Here is a 20127-nt window from a genome sequence, read left to right as displayed (position 1 = left end):
AAAATTCCATAGCATCACCACTGCATGTTCATATGTTGATATGAAATCCATTACTAATTACACTTCACTTCATAGCGACTGATGACCTCTGTTAGCAGTTCCTTAGGAGCTGTGGTAGCACAGTGGTTAAAATGCAGTATTGCAGGCTAATTCTGCCAAGTCAGCAGTTTGATTCTTACTGGCTCAAGCTTGACTCAGACTTCCATCCTTCTGAAGTCGGTAAAATGGGGACCCCAATTGTTGGGGGGCAATATGCTGACTGTGTAAACTGCTTTAAAGTGGAGTGTAAAGCACTAGGAAGAGGTATATAAGACTAAGTGCTATTGCTATTTTTAATCTAATATTGAAACATACTGCTGAAATGATTTCTATCCTTAGTGGAACTGGAAGCTAGAACCATATTTTAAATAATTAACATTAAATAATTATATATGCAAGAGGAAACCAAGTTCTGTTGGACTTTGTCAGACCTAGTCACTTTCCCCATTTCATTATGACTGTAACTGTCTATTCATGTAGAGACCCAAAATAATGGTTCCAGGTTCCATATCTTGGTGATAATTGAGAAGATACTATGGTTGCTGCTATTGTATAATGCCAAAAGGTGCCATAACCTGGAAGGTGAAGCTCTTTTCATCCAGGTCCAGCAAAGATCCTCTATCACAGGGGTCCCCAAACTTTTGGACCTCAGGGACCACCAAACTCATAATTTTAAATCCCAGGGACCACTAATATGAATTTTGACTGACGGTGGCTTGCTGACATTGATGGGAGGGAGAGAGAGAGAGATATCTGATCTAACCTCTCTCTCTCCCTCCCTCCCTCTCTCATACACACAAACAAACTAACACACAGAGACTGGGGTGGGTTCAAATTTCTTAACAACCAATTCTGTGGGTGTGGCCTAATTTGTGGGTATGGCTTGGTGGTCATATGACTGGGTGGGCATGGCTTGTATGTAAATATTATAAATATTTATGTAAATATTGAATTTTTATTTAAAAAAGAGCAACTTTTAACCAAAATCAGGCAAAGCAGGCAGGCAGATTGAGTTGCTCACAGAATCACAGATTCACTTAGAGATCTATGATTCTGCAATTGGCTACCTGCACTGAATAATAGAAGCTTCAGTCCTAAGGGAGGTTCAGCTGTGCTTAAAAGCAGAGCCGAAGATCTAAAGATTAGCTAGAAAGCAAGAAATGCAACAATTTCCTGCTTTCTAGCTAATCTAAATCTCCTGGCACAGCAGAACAGCTGATGGTCAAAATGCTTCGTCAGAAACTCCTTTTAAAAATATTTGTTGAAATATTAGGTTACTTGAAAAGGATAGAGGAAATGTCACCGACAGTTACCAAGGTTACAGGAACAAAAGGTGGTTATTTTTTTTTCTAATAATGCACTTAGATTTGTTAGATACATAGAACAGAGCAACTACCTCCTAAAGGATTGTACAACAAAGGAAGAAATACATAAAACGACAGGTAAAAATTATAGTAAGAATTTCTTTTTCAACTTACATTCAGAAACCAATACAACATTCACAAATGATCTGTTTAGTATGCATCGACCAGCGTTGCAGCATATATGGCACAGATGTTGTTGGCTGGGCTTCATGAGAACCCGGATTAAGGATTACAATAAATAATCCTTGTGAATCCTTGTGGAAGTACATTTTGATCTTTTGTTCCCACAGGATTCTGAATGGGAGGACAGCTAGCTAGCCTGACCTTTTAAAAAAAATCTTTCCCTATAGAAATAATCAGGGGTGGGATTCCACTGGTATAAAAACTGGTTCGGTGATCGCACGCTTTTTGCATGCGCACTCTGCATTTTAGAAAAGCTCTAATACTTACCTTCTACAGCAGTCCCTGTGAATAAAACAGCTGAGGCACGGCAAATTGCTCTGCTGCACGAATCAGCTGTGCTCTAAACAGAGGACATAAAGCACAGGAAAGAACAGGGGTAGCTCATCGCAGTGAACTGGTTTGCTGCCAGCAAAGGGGTTCATGTAAACTGATCCGAACCAGTAGAATCCCACTCCTGGAAATAATCTATTGAGGGGCTAGAAATATGGACTTTCCTTAAATGCTTTATCTCAGACATTCATGCAAATCTATTAAATATTCTCTTTGGGGTGGAGTTAAACATTATGCAAATAGCAGAAACAAAGTAATACTAAACAAAAAATAATAATAAAAGCTGGAGATGAAAGAAATGAAATCTAGCTACATAAGTGGAAAAAAAATGAGATCTAACTAAATAGCTTTTAAATATCTATTAATATCGTTCTATCTTTGTAAACATTCCCCCATCAACTCACACATCGCCTTTTGTCCTAGATGCCTTCTCTGTGAAGATCTCATGTACAAGTACAAATTTTTCAGTCTTTCCTTTTCCCCCCCATTCTCCTCATTCTGCCTTCCAAAATGCGTTTTGCAATTTGTTTGGCATTCGTTCTTTTTATAAAACCAAATTTTCTCAACTTATTTCTATGGTACTGGTCACTTTTGTATTCAGCCCATATTCTTTCCAAAATATATCCATTCTTTCTTTCTTTTTTTATTTCTTTGCTGCAAATCATAGGACATAGAATAATAGGATTGGAAGGGATCTTGGAAGTATTCTAGTCCAACTCCCTGCTCAACAAAGGAGACCCTATACCATTCTGGACAAATGGCTATTCAGTCTCTTTTTGGTATTCACTTGGTTCTCAAAAAAAATTCAGGTTATCTGAGGAACCATCTTACCCAAATGAGATTAACATGCCCACTTGTTCTTCTCTCCAGTGGAAGAGTCTTACTTTAGATCCCATGACATTTGGCTGTCAGGGCCCAGGAGAACAGCCTTTTTTTTTAATTGTGGCCCCGACCCTCTGGAATATTCTCCCAGTGGAGGTGGTCACCCCCACACTCCTGGCTCTCCAGAAGAGCCTGAAAACCTGACTGTGCTGGCTGTCCTGGTACTCTGATGAGGACATGATACATTGGGGGGTAGCTTCTCCCCACCATCACTTTGCTCATCCTGTTGGTTTTTTACTTTCATATTCAATCTTCTTAATTGTAATCATTTTGTATTTCCTCTTTTACTTTTTTTTTATCATATTGCAAGACGCCCAGAATTTCTGTAAGATTGGCAGCATGCAAATTAAATAAATAAATTTACCAACCAATGCACCTGTACCAATATTTTAAATATCCCATATACTTGTATGCATAAATACTTTGAAAAACCACGAAAACAACATTTTTTTTTGGTCAGTATGGAATTGTGTGGAATTATTCACTAACCATTCCATTATTCTTATGTGTTTTAATCTACCATATACTCTTCTTACTGAATTCATAAGACAACCTTCAATATTATCTTTCCATATTAATGCAAAACCTTCTGCGATTTAAATCAATTCACTTTATCATGTGTTTTATGTAACTTATAAACTTAACTGATTCAGCTATGAGGACATACTGGAATGCAAAATACAAGAGAATAATAAGACCGTATGTAATAAAGTAGCAAAACTAAAAGAAAATACAATTCATATTTCTGCATCATCCCTGCAATTGATCCTAATCAGATCTACATATAAAATTCTAAGTTGTGCTATTGTATTCAGATGAAAAGCTGCATTGTATGTAATGTTGTAATAGGGTATGAGAATAACCTTGAGAAATAACCTTGAGAAACAAGAGGAAGAGATATAGCCTAGACAAAGGGGAGATAAATAAAATCTTAGTCCAAAGCAGGAATGGAATTTGAGAAACTCTCAGGGTTGATCCTCCCTATTTTTCTAAAATAGCCAGAGATCGCAGAGGTACATTCCGATTTGCAAGATTACTGTAACTTTATAATAAAAATAGCATTAGAATATATAAGGTTGGTTTCCTGGTCTGGATTACCTGAAAGGGCTGACAATTATTTGGGGTCTGAGCACACATAAAATATATTGTTATAGTATATGAATCCCAATGAGCTGTTCATCTGATGTTCAGTATATTGTCCCCTTTCTTTACTATAAGCCAGTTTTCTCTAAATCAATAAACATAAACACACTCCAGACAGGCATACAGGTCCCAGAAATCTGATCTGTACAATTTCTGGCCACCATTTGCTCTTCCCAAATCTTGCTCAAAGCCACCTGTTACCTTTTTTTAGCCAGAATTTTGTTAAACTCTTCACAGAATAGGCATCTATTTGTTTTGTAATCATTCAAAATATTGTACAATTTTCCCCAAATCTAATCTCCAGTTATTACCATTCACTGATGATGAAAAACTGTATGCAACTGTCACCAGCCTATGAAATTATGAACCCACAACTAGATTCATAGGCAACTAACTACAAGCATATGGTACCAGTTCATACTTTCTGGCAAAAATTTTAACTTTTTGAATCATACTAACTTTAAGCCTTCACTTCCATGCCTGTATTTCACAAGACTGGATCACCATCTTTCATATTGGTTACATCCTTCCACTTTTCTCCTAATGTCCTTTCTTTCCTTTCTCTCCCTTTTGATGACACGTACGCACACTTTATATCATGTCACAAAAGTAACAAGTTTCATTCTTTTACTTCATTCATACTTTGACGTTATTCTAGACTTCACTTACATTCAAGTGTCAATCTTTTATACCCTGTGGTTATTAACAGATGAACTCATGGATAGTGAGGTTCTACTTTGGTCAATACACACTTTTGCATTATCCTTTTTAGTAAGAAGGAGAAATAAACTAGATCATCATTCTTATACGTGTCTATGCCATTTTCACAAAGCATGTTAGAATAATGGCAAAATATCCATTTGGTACATTTTGGTGAATATCGATAAGCCCAATCAAAGTCCAGTTTTATCCTGAGTGCAATCATGACAGCTGGGAACTCTAATGTAAATACTACCTTGCAAATTGGCATGCTATAGGCTGCATCTATCATCTTATATGAAATAACTGGATGGAATAAAACTGATCAATCACTTGCTTCATGAAGAGTTAACAATTGCCATCCTCAGTGTGTTTGAACTGTTGGCAGTTGTGGCAAATTAAATTTAATAACACTGTAGTTTGCTTTCAGTCAGTTGGTTTCAGACTAAGTGGCTGCAAATCCATTGACTAAGAAGAGAAAGCAGTTCCTGATGTATAACTGGCCACCCAGGAGCAATTAACAACTTCTGTCCTTCCCCATCGTTTAGTCCTTCAGGATGACCAACTTGTTTTGGCACCCAAGGTAGTCTTTGCAGCAAGACTAAAAATAATAAATTAAATAACCAGGACATCTATTCTTTCCTAAAATACATATGCAACTACTCTTGCAGAACATTAAGCAGCTTTGCCTGAAAGTCTCATTGTGTTCACTCCTAAGGAAAAGTTGAAAGTATTTCTACCTGAATCATGGAAGTTTTGACTTTAACCATTTTAGCTGTCCTCTGTTTTTAACACTATTATTTAGTCCAAGCACTCTGTGAAATAAATAGATGCCTCACCTGCAAATAAAATGTTAAGTCAGGAAGTGCATGAAAGCCATCTCTCTCTTAATAAAAGACATTTGCTGATCTTTACTTTCCCCATTCATATGCTCAGAGGTCTCCAACCTGGCTTTGCTGGCTGGGGAATTCTGGGAATTGAAATCTGCCAGGCTTAAAGTTGCCAAGGTTGGAGACCCCTCCTATAGACGCAGGAATGCAGGCAAGATGAACCTAAACCCAAACAATTTTAAAATATTATTCAATAAAACAAACTTCATTTTTTAAAAAATTTGACACGAAACTGTGGGTGCACAAGATCATTAGGACTCCTTTGTTTCAGTCTATGGAACACCCAGCCCTGCCACACAGATGCACTAAACATCGTTGCTCACACCTCAGAATATCCAAGTCATTTTTGAATGTGTGATACCAATCATTATAGTTTCCAATATGTTTTATGAAGTTTAGGGAATTTAGAATGGTCTTGCTAAAGGTTGCTTAGCAGGATCCCCATGAGAAGTGTGGGTGACATAGACACTTTCAAGTTCTCCAGCCAGCCTGAATTGCTGATAGTGTGTCAATTCACTGTATGGAACTAGATATACAAAGTTCCCAAGATGGATTAGTTCAATTTCTATAGCTCCTGGTGAATCATTATTAGCCATCTGTGGATGTATTGGTATATGAGAATGTGCCAGGGAGATAAGGAGGAGAGGACGACAAGATAATGGTCAGATATAATGCAGCTTAACCCAAAAAGGAATGTGGGCATTGGAAACATCTCCAAAGGGACACTCCTTAGTTTCTTGGGCTGTAAAGGCAACAGGGAAGAAATCTATTTTTAGATTTTGTTAATATAACCTTAGTAGTAATATAACCTAGTAGAATTAGTTCAGTTAGCTATGTTTCCTGTTTCTTCTTTAGATTACCTCAGTAGACATTTCAGAGAGATCATCAAGATTTGCCCAGTAAGGAAAAAATAATAATCCACTGATTATTCTACCAACCCTTTGCCTGGGTTACAGCTTCAGGGAATCTGCTGAAAGCCAATATGACATCACCATTTTTCTCTTTCTAATGAGTGTTCAATATATTAAAGATGGGGTCCAATATATTAAAGATGTCTCATTTTCCAAGAGTGGCATCAATGAAGTTTTGATTCATTGGGTTTCCAAATGACTCGAGACAAAAAGAGTAAACATTTGGGATGAAGAATAAAAACTAGGTCCAGTTAGCTTGGCCAATGTGGGCACTGGCATGGTCAACAGCAGGGCCTGTCAAACTTGCAGCATCACGTTGTCATCATGTGACGTGTTGTAACTTTCCCCTCCCTTTGTTAAACCAGGGTGGATGTGGCTGGTGCGTGATGCATCTGGCCCATGGGACACAAGTTTGACACCCTTGCCCTACAGAATTGTCAACAATTCGTTTGAATTTGAATTACTTTAAATTTGCCCATTCCAATTAGATCATGCCTTCAAATAAAGTAAAATAAACTTACAGACTTTTAAAAGATTATTACACACACAGGTCTCTGGGGGCAGTGTTTTCTTAAAAGCACAACTGCTTATTTTTTAAAAAATTCAAAATGCCTTTCCATAAAAGATAAGGGAAAGCACTTTTCTAGTAACATAATGAAATATGGAGAGGCATTTTAAATAATATATCACAAAGTAAAATACACAGATTTGAAACTTACCTACAATTAAAAAAAACTGTCTAGAAGTTGTTAGATAATAAATAAGTTATAGCAAAAAAGCTGCATTAAATCAGTCGCAGTGTAAGGAGATTCCAAAAAAACCTAAAGGCACTATAATTATTATTATTTTTGTTTACAGATTTGACCAGTCACCAACACTAAAAGAATATATTTTAAATTAGATTTTAGAAGCATGATTTTGCATACAATGATATCAAGGTACAAAGAAATTGACTGTTTTTTGAGGGGGAAGTTCACAGAATACAAAGATTAGATGTAGAAATCCCTCCCCCTCCCAATGTTTGGATAACTTGATAGCAGAAAAATCCAGAAACAGGAGTCTGCTGACTGAGAACCTTTTAATATGCAACTGGTCAACTTTCAATAGTTTGGAATGACAAAGGAGCTGCAGCTTAGAAATTTAGAAAATGGCTTATCATGAACAAAGTTCCCCAATTCAATCCCCAAAGTATCTAGCAAGTGTCTTCTGTACAGTCCTGATAATCCCCTTGACAACAGGTTAGGTTTGGATAAGTTATATCCAAAACAACTGCAGGCTATAAATTCCTACTGTACACAATTACTTTGGTTGCAACAAGAAGGTGGGAAATAATTTTGTAAAAGGGAAACAACTTGATTCTGTTAAATTTTCTTGCTTCTTGAAATGCAGCTTTATATTATAACGAGACTTTCTACCATCTGCATAGGATTAATCAGCTCGGTATAGATTTTGACAATTTTCAGAGGCTAGCTGTATTTTTCTATTTTTCAGAAGTGTATCACTTTTTTTTTTTTTTGAAAACATGATCAACCAAATACTGAAAATCAAAACAACATAACCGGAACCAACTAAATCCAGAATCTACACAATAGTAAATATTTAAAAATACTGTAAGTGGGAAAATATATATTCATGGTTTTAAAGAGAAATACAAAGTTTATATTAAAAAGCATCAATGGAACAGTCCATCATGAATTACTTTATCAACATACTGTATATACTCATGAATAAGCCAACCATTACAGGTTCCAAAAAACACACCTCAAAATTTGGTTCAGCTTATTTATGGATCGATAAAATCTTATCAGCTAAAGAAGTCATGACTGTCTCATATGAACTAGATCGGTAATGGTAAGGAATTATAGAATCTATGGAACAAAAATTTATACCCATTAATAATAAAGTTTATAAATCATACAAATTCTTTTTCTTTAATTGACTCTATTTATTAACATATTTACCCCTTAGTAGAATTAGTTCAGTCCTAAATATTTACATCAACCTTGGCTAATATGCAGTACAGTAGATTCTTTTGCAATTGTTTCATCAATGTTGACTAACATAGAATGCAATGCATCAAATATATGCCTTGTTAAAAAGGCTTCTGGGTTACCATTACTGATGTTAGGGCTTACACTAACAGTCAGAGTGTTGTTGGTCCAGCTTGTCAACACGATTTATACTTTCTGAAAACAGATAACTAGAGTTCAAATTGAAAGCTTTTACAAACAGTCCCTGGAGATGCCTGGGATTAAAATTAGAACTTCCTTGCTCACAAAACAGATGCTTGTCTTCCACATTGCCTGCCTGCCACTGAGCTATAGCCATCACTTGTGTAAAAATCAGTTTTCAGATGCAATGCTGGAGATAGTTTGGCTTTCTATTGTTGCTTTTCTTCTTCTCAGAATGCATGTTCAAATCACAAACCCTATTGAGTTAATAATTGTGTACAGTTGATAGCAAATACCCTGAAAACTGTAGAAAAAGCCAAGTTATACTAGTTTTTTCAAGGTCTTCATGCCCTATTGAAAGTAATTCCTGTCTCTTTGATAGTACAAGTAAAATCAGATTGCCTCTAGCAGCTCAGCTGCTGTCATCCCATATCAACAAAAAACAGTAGGAAAGAGTAACAGAGTCATTAAACTCTTTTATGTCCCTTTCAGTTTCTTTTTACAACAATGATGTTTGATTGCCATACATCCCCAGCTTGGGAGTTGTATAAATTGTGGAATCTTTTAATATATACTGAAGGTAGCAGATCTATTAGACTGTTAAATGAAAGTTGCTGGGCAAAGATACTATGTGTATGATTTGTAGCCTTTGAAGCAAAAGATTTAGAATGAGAACGATCAACAAGACTAATCAGTTTTTTCATGCTTTGACCCAAGATTTTTTTTTATATAGTCTTTCACTGTAGAAATAGAAAAATGGGCTGCTGGAACAGAAATAACTTTAAAAACCAAACATCAATCGCACCAGAAACTTAAATATATTATTTTGTAAGAATCTAAGGTACATAATTTTTCAAATCGTAGACAGAAAAATGGTAAAACAAAACTGCTCTGCAAATAATAAAAATCCAAGAAAGCAATCTTTGTAGATAATTATTAATAATCTGTAAGTCTATTTTATTAGTTTTTGTTCCTGAATCTTAAAATATCCGAAGAAAGATTGCTCATGATTCATACAGGCTTTATAGCATCACAGGGGAAGAAATGTAATGATCCTATGCTGTTTGACTATAAGCCAGCAGAAGTGAAACAAATGACATTTATTTGTACAAGTTTTAATATTTATTTACTTATCATGTAATTCATGGAACAACACTTTAAAAAAATAAACTTTATTGATTTTACAATTAAAATTAAAATAAATGAACAAACACATACACAACATAGAAAAATAAAGAAAAATAAGAAAAACGAATAAAAAACAGTTCCATTATTGACAATTTGTATTATTATTGGTGTCATATTTACAATTAAAGCTTAATACGAGTATATAGTTACTACAGTTATAGCTTAGCCTCCTTTACAGTTTATTGTTGTTTATTATTATATTATCTATCTTCATTCTAGCCAATCATACCAACAGTTATGGAACCACACTTTAAAGAGAAAATGTACGATAAGGCTCCAACATGATGGATTATATAATATTACTCCAGTAATAAAACCAGATATGAAAGATGAACTGAACGTAGGTCCAGAAATGGGATGCCATTGTGAGTTGAGCAATTTCTTCAGTGTGAGCCTTTCATAATAACTCTAATTGCTGGGATTTCACTTGGAGCGGGGGGAAGAAAAGGTCAAATCACATAAGGAACATTATAATGTTGGGATGCAAGCCCCCCCCCTTTTACATGTCTTGCAATGTACATGCACACCCAAAGGGGGCAGAGCTTATGCATGATTCCACAGTGCTACTTTCCCTCGTTTTGGTAAAAGGAATGAGTTAGTCTGGGTGCTGTTCTGAGCCTGTCTTGTATCAGACGTTTCTAGTTTCTGTATGGGAAAGGGAATAAAAGAATAATTGATGGAAAAATGAAGCATTCCATTAATTGGGCTCCCTGGAATCAACTTTGCAAACTATGCCTTTGTGTGCATATCTTTTTGATAAGAAGTGGAATGGAAAATGTCATTCAAAATGTCTCCCGCTTAAAGCCATTAAATTGTGAGACACTAAGACACTTTATTCTGTATCATCTTCAAAAGTCATGAAAGCATGCTGTCAACCTTGTGAGGTAGTCTAGACAAGAGGCATACCCAGAAGTGCTAAGCTCTGACTTTGTTATAAGGTTAGATTGACAGATTCTGGCCAGTCTGAAAGTACATCTCCTCCATCTTCACATTTACAGTACAAAAAACTAGGGATGGTTCATTCTGAGAAGTTTTCACCCCATTCTTCTTTCTGCAGGCTCATCTGCCTCCTACCTGACTGTATTTAGTCTGCAAACTGTCCTTCGCGGCCCAAGGTTATGTTTACATACCACTACAAGTGCTTAATGGTTTGGGACAGGAGTATTACATCCAAGCCTTACTGACTAGGCTTCACTGTTGCTACAGGATATCTCTGGTAAATTAATCTCTGCTTCTACTTAGGTGTCATCTTTTGTTATTGCTTTTTTTTTTTTTTGCAATGAATGGCTGAGAGAAATTCTTCATGTATTCTAAACTGGAAAATAAATCACAGAATTCATTTAATGAAGTTCTTCAAGAATTTTTGGAAGAATTTCAAAACCATTTGGAAGAATTTTTGATTTTGAAAGAAAAAAGCCTGGGCAGATCAAGCATCACTACACTTGCGATTATAATGAAAGAGGTTTAAATTCTAATCGGCAAAGTTTGTGATTCCAGCTGGGCCTAAAGTAGCCTGACTTTTGCCTAATCATTTTCCACAGGATCAGAAGTATGTCCTGTATTAAGAATGTTTTAGTAATTGATTCAAAAACATCGATCTGTGAAGAAAACATTTTCCTTTTTCTTTGTTTCCTTCAGCTATATCACTAAACAGACACACCAGATTAGCTACCACCAAAGCCTTTTTTACATCATAGCTAAGCTTGTCTATGCCTGATAAAGGAACGAGAATTGGAAGCACAAATTAATGAAAACAATTCTAGTAAACAGGACAAAAATTGGAACATTTTAAAACAAATAGAATTTGGAGAAATTATATCAGGCCTGAAACCAAGAATGATAACGTGGTGATTCTTCCAAGCTAAGTTCTATATTGTTTCACACCTATGGATAAAATTCTTGCCAGATTGTATTATCTTCATCTATGATATACTCTGTGGGCTATTAAGAGAAGGATTTGCCTTCACCTTTTTTATCTCATACATAACATGTGTGATGTTGCCTTTCTCTTGTCTGAAAATGCACTCCCTCCCTTCTGGGAATCCATCTTCTCACTACATTCTGTCATAATGCCCCTGGATCACTAGCAAAGCTTTTGTTTACTCAGACTCAAAGTAGGAGAACACAGATAGCCATTTTAATATCGGAAAGATATTTGAAGGTTTTGCACTGAAAAAGTGCATAGAACCAAATTCACATTAATTGTCCTAATTAGCTAGAGATCGGAAAGAAGCTGGTAAATAGCCAGGGATCCTACAGATAGTGTTTATGTGGTGGGAGAAAAAAAAAGCCCTTACGACAATAAAGTAAGTTCATTTTTCTTTAAGAAAATCTAAAGCATCCTGAGAATGAGTCAGGGAAAGAGAATTTAGGAAGACAAATTTTGACAGCATCTTTTTTCTTGTTTGTTATAATTTGATCCTTATGCTCTTAGTTGCCCAGACTTCTAATGTTTAATCTGATTTTAATGGTGCCCACTTTTTAAGAAAAGGATACATTGCCATTTTTTTCAAATGGGTCAGTATAGCACTGTTAAATTGATTGTGATCTTTTTAGTTAAGCGTACAATAAGAATAAGCTTTGCTGAACTATAATTGGCTAAAAGTATCCTAAAGCTCGTTTTAGATTATAACTATAGCTTGACTTTGCCTACATACTTTACCAAAAGACATACAGTAAAATATATCTTCCATTACCCTTGTGAATATTTTTATAGATTAGGGGAAAACGCTGACGGTAATTGATGTTATTCTGGTCACATTGATATTACAAATTACTTAGTTACTGGCTGCATTTGAACTGAGATCCAAAGTAGTGTGAACACAATTCTCAGATGAAAGTTAGTTGTCCCAAATAAATTTGGATGGTTTACAACAGAAATCTGCATTGCCTACTCAAATTCCAGCAAATGAAAAAAATATATGAAACAAATAAATAAAATATCTTGCGAATTGTGATCAGATTTTCTCTTAAAATCAAATTATACTTGAACTGATTTGGTTAATTTACTATTTCTATTTATTTTCATAACTTTAAGGTTACCAGCATAATCCTAAAGAAAGAAAATTTAAAAAAGTTATTTCTAAAGCTTCAGGTCTCACAAAATATTTTTTTTGAGATAAACACTTTTGTGAGGGTCAACAACAACCATGGCAAGATGAGGAGTTGACAAATAGGACAAGGCCTCAAAACTCTTTTCCAGGTAAAAACAAGGACCTGGTGCTCCATACTGATGTTCCCTGTAACAAGAACATAAAACAGTGGTCTCTGGCAGGCTTTAGAGGTCAGGAACTAAAAAAATCACCTTTGCCCAAGCTGTAGTTCGAGTTCTTAAAAATGGACATTCAGTTCACCTACTCTTTCCGTTAATCACTTCAGGTGGTTTCCTGTAAATTGCTTTTTAAATAACAAAACCCTTCAGAACAAGTTTCATTAAACTGGTTGATTCTTCGATCCTCATTGAAAAAAGTTTCATCTAAGTTTAAGAACATAAAAAAATTGTTTAAAGTCAGAAATAAGCAGCAAAAGTCTGATTAGAATGTTGATTCTGGAAAGTGATGAACTGACTGAGAAGCTAGATTGATTTAGAAATAAGATTTTGGAACTATTTATAAGAATCCCTCCTGTAGCATGTTTCAAATCTGTATGTATGTATGAGAATTTATAATCTGGGTGTAAGAAATCTTTTCTTGGGAAAACACTGTGGATTAGAGAAAATGAAGTAAGAGGACACTTCGAAGGCTGGTTACTAGAGGCAACCAGAAATAACTGAAGATTACATAAAAGGAGAATGCCAACTAATATAGAATGGAGAAAAGTATTTCAGCTCTGGAAGAATTCAAGGATTTCTGGCACCAATCTACTCAGAACTTTCTCTGAAGATTGTCTGCTACTGTAGAAATTGAGTTTAAAAGAGGAAATAGAAGATCACAACTGAGAATCAGGCTGCTTCGGATAAAAATTTAAAAAGAATAGACTATAAAAATGATATTGATAAAAATGTTAGACAGGCTTTACAATGAAATTGGCTGATGTTTTAATAGGTAAAAAGGACACACAGATAATAAATCAGAAGAGTAATTGAATGTGTGGATTTCAACAGTTGTCTTGGACAACTTTCTTAATTTGTACTTGCAAAAAGGATGCGTTACGCTTAAGGAGCTCTTGAGAAAAGAAAAAGAGAATTAAAAAAAATCAAGTTTGTTATTACTTAAAAGGAATACACACCAAGAGTTTGAAAAGCAAATAGAAGGAATTATACAATTAGGGTTAAAATATGTCTTTTTCTAGTAGCTTTTAACAGGTTTTTCTTGATCAATGATGAAGTGTTAAAGATTTGATTATAGATGAGATATGGGAAGAAGTTTTTCTTTTTCTTTTTTCTTTAGAGAAAGTGAAATGGTGTTAAAATTGAAGGAAAGTGTTAAACTAGTGAGAGAAATCTTTATCCGAGAGGAGATAAAGATAAAATGGGAAAAAAGTCGTTTTTGGGATATTATTTGAAGGGATTAAAGACCAAGATTTTCAATATGTTGTTCCTGGTATTTCTTAACAGAATTTTTCTTGATTAAATTTGAATGACAATGCCTTAAGTATTTGTTTATAGATAAGATATATAAGATAATTAAGATATGGAAAGAAGAGGTTTTTTTTGTATATTTAGAGAAAGTGATAAGTTACTGTGTAAAGTAAAGGAAAAGAATATGAAATTGATTTATTATATATATAAACTCTTAATGGCTTGGTGATTAAAATCGAATGATGAGGCTTTATTATTTACTTATAGATTAAAAAATAAAATATGAGATGAAGACAGTTATGGTTGAAATGAGAGAATGTGAAGAGTTATTGGAAATTGTAGTTGTCTTAAAGGAGGAAGTTGTTCATATATTTTTCTTTATATTTCTCCCCTTCCGCCCTTTGTTGTCTGCATTTGTTTTTGTTAATATTCTTTTAAGTTTGTATTAGCTTTAACTTCAATAAAATTATTTTAGCAAAATATTTTTGAGATAAAAAGGTCAGGCTTCACTACAGAACATGATGGATAAATTGTACAGAACAGAAAATAAAATAGAATGATGAGGCATCACTTTTATTCTTTATTTCGAAAAACTTCCTTCTTTTGAACATAGTGGAACTGACTCTTTAATTTCACTGATTTGCTATGCCCATTCAATTTGCATTCATATTACAAATTCATGTTCATATTAAAATATCATTTGAAGAAAAATAATACATTCTTACAGGAACTAGATGTTGCTGGGCCTGATGATTTAAACAAAGTAAAGCAGAAGTACTATGAAAACAACAGTTAAAAGTCCCACAGTTATAAAGTAAAAATGACAAACTTGTAGTGTTTCAAATGTTGATGAACTATGTCAATCAAGGAAATTCTGAATGGGCAACGTTTGAAAGACCACAAGCGCTCCACTTCTAAGTCCCAAAGTACTAGCTCAATAACATTTTATATTTTTTCAACATAAATCATTGGAAAAATGTAATACCATACAAAATAGTTAATATGTATTTTCATGTATTACATTAAAAATAGACAGTGGTAATAAATTTAAATTTAACAGCATCTCCAATACAGTTCCAGAATAGTTACTCAGTATATTCCAATAGTATATATTTAAAGTCATGAATTATATCTTTTTGCTCAGTTTACTGGAAAAAAAGAAGGCTTTTCTGATTAACTATCCACTTTGAGAAAAATGCATTATGAATTCTAGGCAACATACAAAATGCTTCAAGATTTTTATTGTAAATCCAAAATATATACTTTGCTAAAACCCTCAGTATTATTTTGCATGATGCAGTCACAAGATCAAATCTAACTGCAAAATGTTTTGTTTCTCTTTATATTTTAAAATCTCTGGATTTCAGAAATCTGATTTATATAGTTGAAAGGGCATGAATTGATAATCCAGGTACAGAGAAAATACATTCTGCACATTTATCATAGTTTCTTGTATCACAGTACTTGAGTACTTCTGTAGCAATACATGAACAGAGGACCAGAGGTGGTGTTCAGCAGGTTCTGACCAGTTCTGGAGAACCAGTAGCAGAAATTTTGAGTAGTTTGGAAAACCGGCAAATACCACCTCTGATTGGCCCCGCCCCCATCTATTCTCTGCCTCCTGAGTCCCAGCTGATTGGCTGTGTCTTCTTTTGTTGCCCTGCACAGGAGAAAGGAGCTGGAAAGCAGGTTAGTGGGGTGGGGAGGGAATGGGATTTTGCAGTAACCTTCCCCCCAGGAGTGGGGAGGGAATGGAGATTTTGCAGTATCCTTGCCCTGCCACGCCCAGCAAGCCATGTTATGCTCAGCAAGCCACACCCACAGAACCGGTAGTAACATTTTTTGAATCCCACCACTGCACAGGACAACAACTTTTGTGAATGTCTTAATGCTATACAGCTAACCCTCAGCTTACAGGAGCAATTAAGACCTGTCATAAAGCAACACAAAAAATGGGGCATCATGTCGCACATGAGGGTCTGAAGTTTAGTTATAACGCAAATGTAGAAGTAATTCTTGCTTAACGATCAGTCACGTAGTAACTGTTTGAAATTACAACAGACCTCCTCAGGGTCCCCATCTTTCTGATGACTGCACACAACCTCATAGTCATGTGGTTGTATTTTGGACACTTGGCAAACAGCTTATATTTATGGCCCTCTGTATCATCCCGTGGTCATATGACCACAATTTTTGGCATTTTTAAAAAATCAGTTTCATTTTCCCACTGGTTTCTGGCAAAAACCACAATTAAGGAAAACAGAGTCATAAATGATCATGACGGTCAGTAAGAACCACAGTGTCCACTTAACTTCTGTGGCATTTGCTTAATTACTTCGGCAAAGAAGACTGCAAAATTGGGCATAGTCACATCAATTGCAGGCTCAATTATAGCTATAAATCAAGGACTACCTGTAATATATGTTAATTACCATTTTTAGACGTGCTTGTCAACAGACAAGAAAATGGAAGCATAGAAACCACAATTTATCACAGGTCAATCAACACATTCTGAATGTCAACAGCAACTATCCACTGTCACACAAAAAGAGATGCCAAACCCAACAAGCCAAACAGCTGGAGAGTAGGTACCTACTGTATGTGAATAATTCAGGTAGAATAGGTGCCCACAATGATTTGTTATAAGATGCCTGCACAACATGATGGAGAGAAAGAAGAGAAGAAGCAAAGTACAAAACCAACTACATGGCACACCTTGCCATACCTCAAAAACATTTCAGAAAGAGTAGAATGCAGCTTCTGAGATCTGTTTGTGGGCATCACACACTCCCCAGAGGCTATCATATGAGGACAAATTATGCACTGTAAAGATTGCTTTGAGGTGGCAGATACTTCCAGTGTAATTTAACAGATCCCCTGCATGGATTACCCATTATTATGTAGGACAGATACGGAGGAAACTAATCACCAGATTTCAAGAACACAAGCGAGTGGTCAGAAAAGAAAGACACAAACTCATTGGTAGCCTCACATTGCAATAAATAAGGATGTAACATTCAATTTTGCAGCTCTAAGATTGTTGGACGAGAAGGCCCAAAAACAGCCAGGATTGAAGCCTGAGAAACAGTCTGAGAAACAGTCAATCAACAGGAATGCTGACTTAACCCCAACTTATTAAGACTTCCCAGCACAAGGAAACAACAGCCAACAACTTAGTAGCTAACTATCAATTCCACAATTTACATCTAAAAAGTTACACATATGAGGCATCATGTAAATACCACACACAAAGCACACAGAAAAACGCAAGAGTCTGTATAGTCTGGTACATGGAATAGGTGCTAACAACAAGGGTCCTTTTTAAATTAACAAGTTCCTTTTTTAAATCAATGAAGCCAATTTTCTAGGTAAGTAAACGAAGTTTACCAGAAAAGAGGTATGAGATAAGGCCAAAATTACAAGTACAGAACTCCAAATAAAATCAATACAGACAGTCTAACTAGACCTTATAGGAAGAGTCTATGAGAGAGAGAGAGAGAGAAAGAGGGTGCCTGGTAGCCCCTTTTCAGAATAACTACTTTTATTAGAAAGCAACAGCTTTCAAAAGCTGAGTTGCACTTCATGAAGGCACTGAGTGGCTAAAATGATAAAGAATATAAACTGGATGAGACTGGAGAAAGGGAGAGGAAGCCGTGATAGTTATCTGATAACTTCCCTTCCTTGTAAATTGAGTATTCCTCACTTCACTAAAATATGGAAGATAATTAAAAGTAAATCTCTCTTAATTGCCTTGCTCCATACAAGAAAATACTCTGTCTCTGATAGCCTGGGTATAGCCAGAACATCTAACATGATCTATTGGCTATCCCTACTTGCCCAATGGCCTTTTGTGGAATGATAAATAAAAGTCCAGCCTAGAATTGTGTTATTACTGAATTCCACCTATTCTAGCTTTTCAGCAAGGGGTCAATATATGAGATGCTTTAAGGGATTCTACCATGCATACTAAAAGTGAGACCATTATATATGTCTATGGGCATTACTAAATAAAACCACAACCTTGGTTAATGAGTGTGGAATTAACACAAGTATCAGTGAGCCCTTTCAAATATATCAGGACAAGAATGACTAATGCAGGGAAGGCTCCAGAAATGCTTGTCTCTCTCCTGTTGATTTTGCAGATATTCAATTATTTTGGCAATTGATGTTGACTCTAATCATGATTAATGGCTACTTGGTATTGACTCTGCAGCACAGCAGATTGGACAAAAGAATGATGTGATCATGAAACAGGATCTGCATTTTGAGATGCTTGAGCTATTCTTAACTGTTGAGCATTTCAGGGCATGACCGTATGAAAAATAGGAGTGGCAATGGATTTCAGCAGGACAGTTCTAGTGGCAATCATCTTGTAAGTGAAGAATGAGTACTTAGCTAACTTGAGGACCTCCCCAAAAAAGGAAATAATCTATTGCTGCTGCCTTAAGAACAGATGATCAGACAGGATTTTGTTGCTGTTTTCTACAATCTTTGTTATTGGACTTGCTATTTTGTTAAACTTTGCTATTACCCATGAGAACTATGTTTCTTATAGTGCCCAAATCTGACATCCTTGAAACTTTCCAAATGATATTATTATAGAGCTATCTTTTCAATTCTAAGATTTATTAAGCATGCTGTTCTATGCTTAGAGACAAGTAAGGATGCTTATGGTTTGGGGTTATCATTTTAATCTTTGGCTGAATTTATTTTTTTTCTCAGTGGGTTTGGCTACACTTGTTCTTGGAGTCCATTGCTAAGTTAAGATGGCTTTAAAAACTTATTGGCAAGCTTCACTTTCTAGGAATCTCAGTGGGGAGCTTCTGGCTACTAGGTTTGGAAAATTCCAGAAGTACTTCTAAGCAGCCTATCTGGAACACTGATCTTCAAATCAGTTAAGTCTGTAGCCTAACCTTACAGCTTGTTTTTTTTTTCTCCAGATGGGTATTAGCCAGCTTCCTATCTCTCCTCCATCTCATTTCTGAAATTTCACTGGACCTTCATTATGGCCAGGTGGATGCATTGCCCTTTTCTATTGAAATGGAAAATTCAGATGAAAATACCTCTCTATGCCAGGGAATATATTCCTGAGGAGTTGGCTCAGGAAAATCTTTGAGCCATATCCTTCTTTTTTGCTATTTCTCTAGGTAATCCTGGATGATTTTCACCTATCCTACACTGAAAAATTTAACCGGTAGAGAGCATCATGTCTATTATTTTTCCAGTCCAGCTGTATTGTCCAAGGTGCTTGTGCTTCCGTATACACCATCCATCCTCCTTTCTGATGGAAGAATTGTATTAGTTCTTTCTCCTTTTCCTTAATATTTGTATTTGACTACTAGCCTTACAGCCATAATAAAAATTTGATTTGATAGTTTCCAAATACAAATTTCTATCTTTCAAAAAGACCTGGAGTGATAGAAATGGGAAGTTTAATTATCCTGATATTTCTCAGGAGACAATTCTGCAAAGCAGAGCCCTTCCAGGAAATTTCTGACCTGCTTGCTGAAGTTTTCAGAAAATAGAAGATAGCATAAAACAAGCAGCCATCCTAGACTTTTTCTCAACCAGAACTGAAGATTTAATAGATGAAGTAGAAGTCACAGGTACTTGAGTAGAACATAATCATACAAAGCTGGGTTATTTTAAGGATATATAGGATATATCATTAAATATATATATATATATATATATATATATATATATATATATATATATATATATATATATATATATATATATATATATATATATATATATATATATATATATATATTTCTTCCAAAAAGGAAACAGAGAAAGTTCCCT

The 20127-nt window shown here is 35.2% G+C and overlaps 1 protein-coding gene across 1 annotated transcript in view; it reads right to left on the bottom strand.

The window, feature by feature from the left end:
• The window catches only part of KCND2 (potassium voltage-gated channel subfamily D member 2), a 307066-nt gene that overhangs the window by 53686 nt on the left and 233253 nt on the right, over positions 1–20127 (bottom strand). The gene's annotated exons all lie outside the window — the stretch shown is intronic.

Source organism: Notechis scutatus, chromosome 6, assembly GCF_049901735.1.
Source record: "Notechis scutatus isolate UNSWTSFEM ecotype Mainland chromosome 6, rNotScu1.2, whole genome shotgun sequence".
NCBI lineage: Eukaryota > Metazoa > Chordata > Lepidosauria > Squamata > Elapidae > Notechis > Notechis scutatus.
The sequence above is the reverse complement of the archived record's forward strand: the minus strand, read 5'-3'. Positions and strand labels throughout refer to the sequence as shown.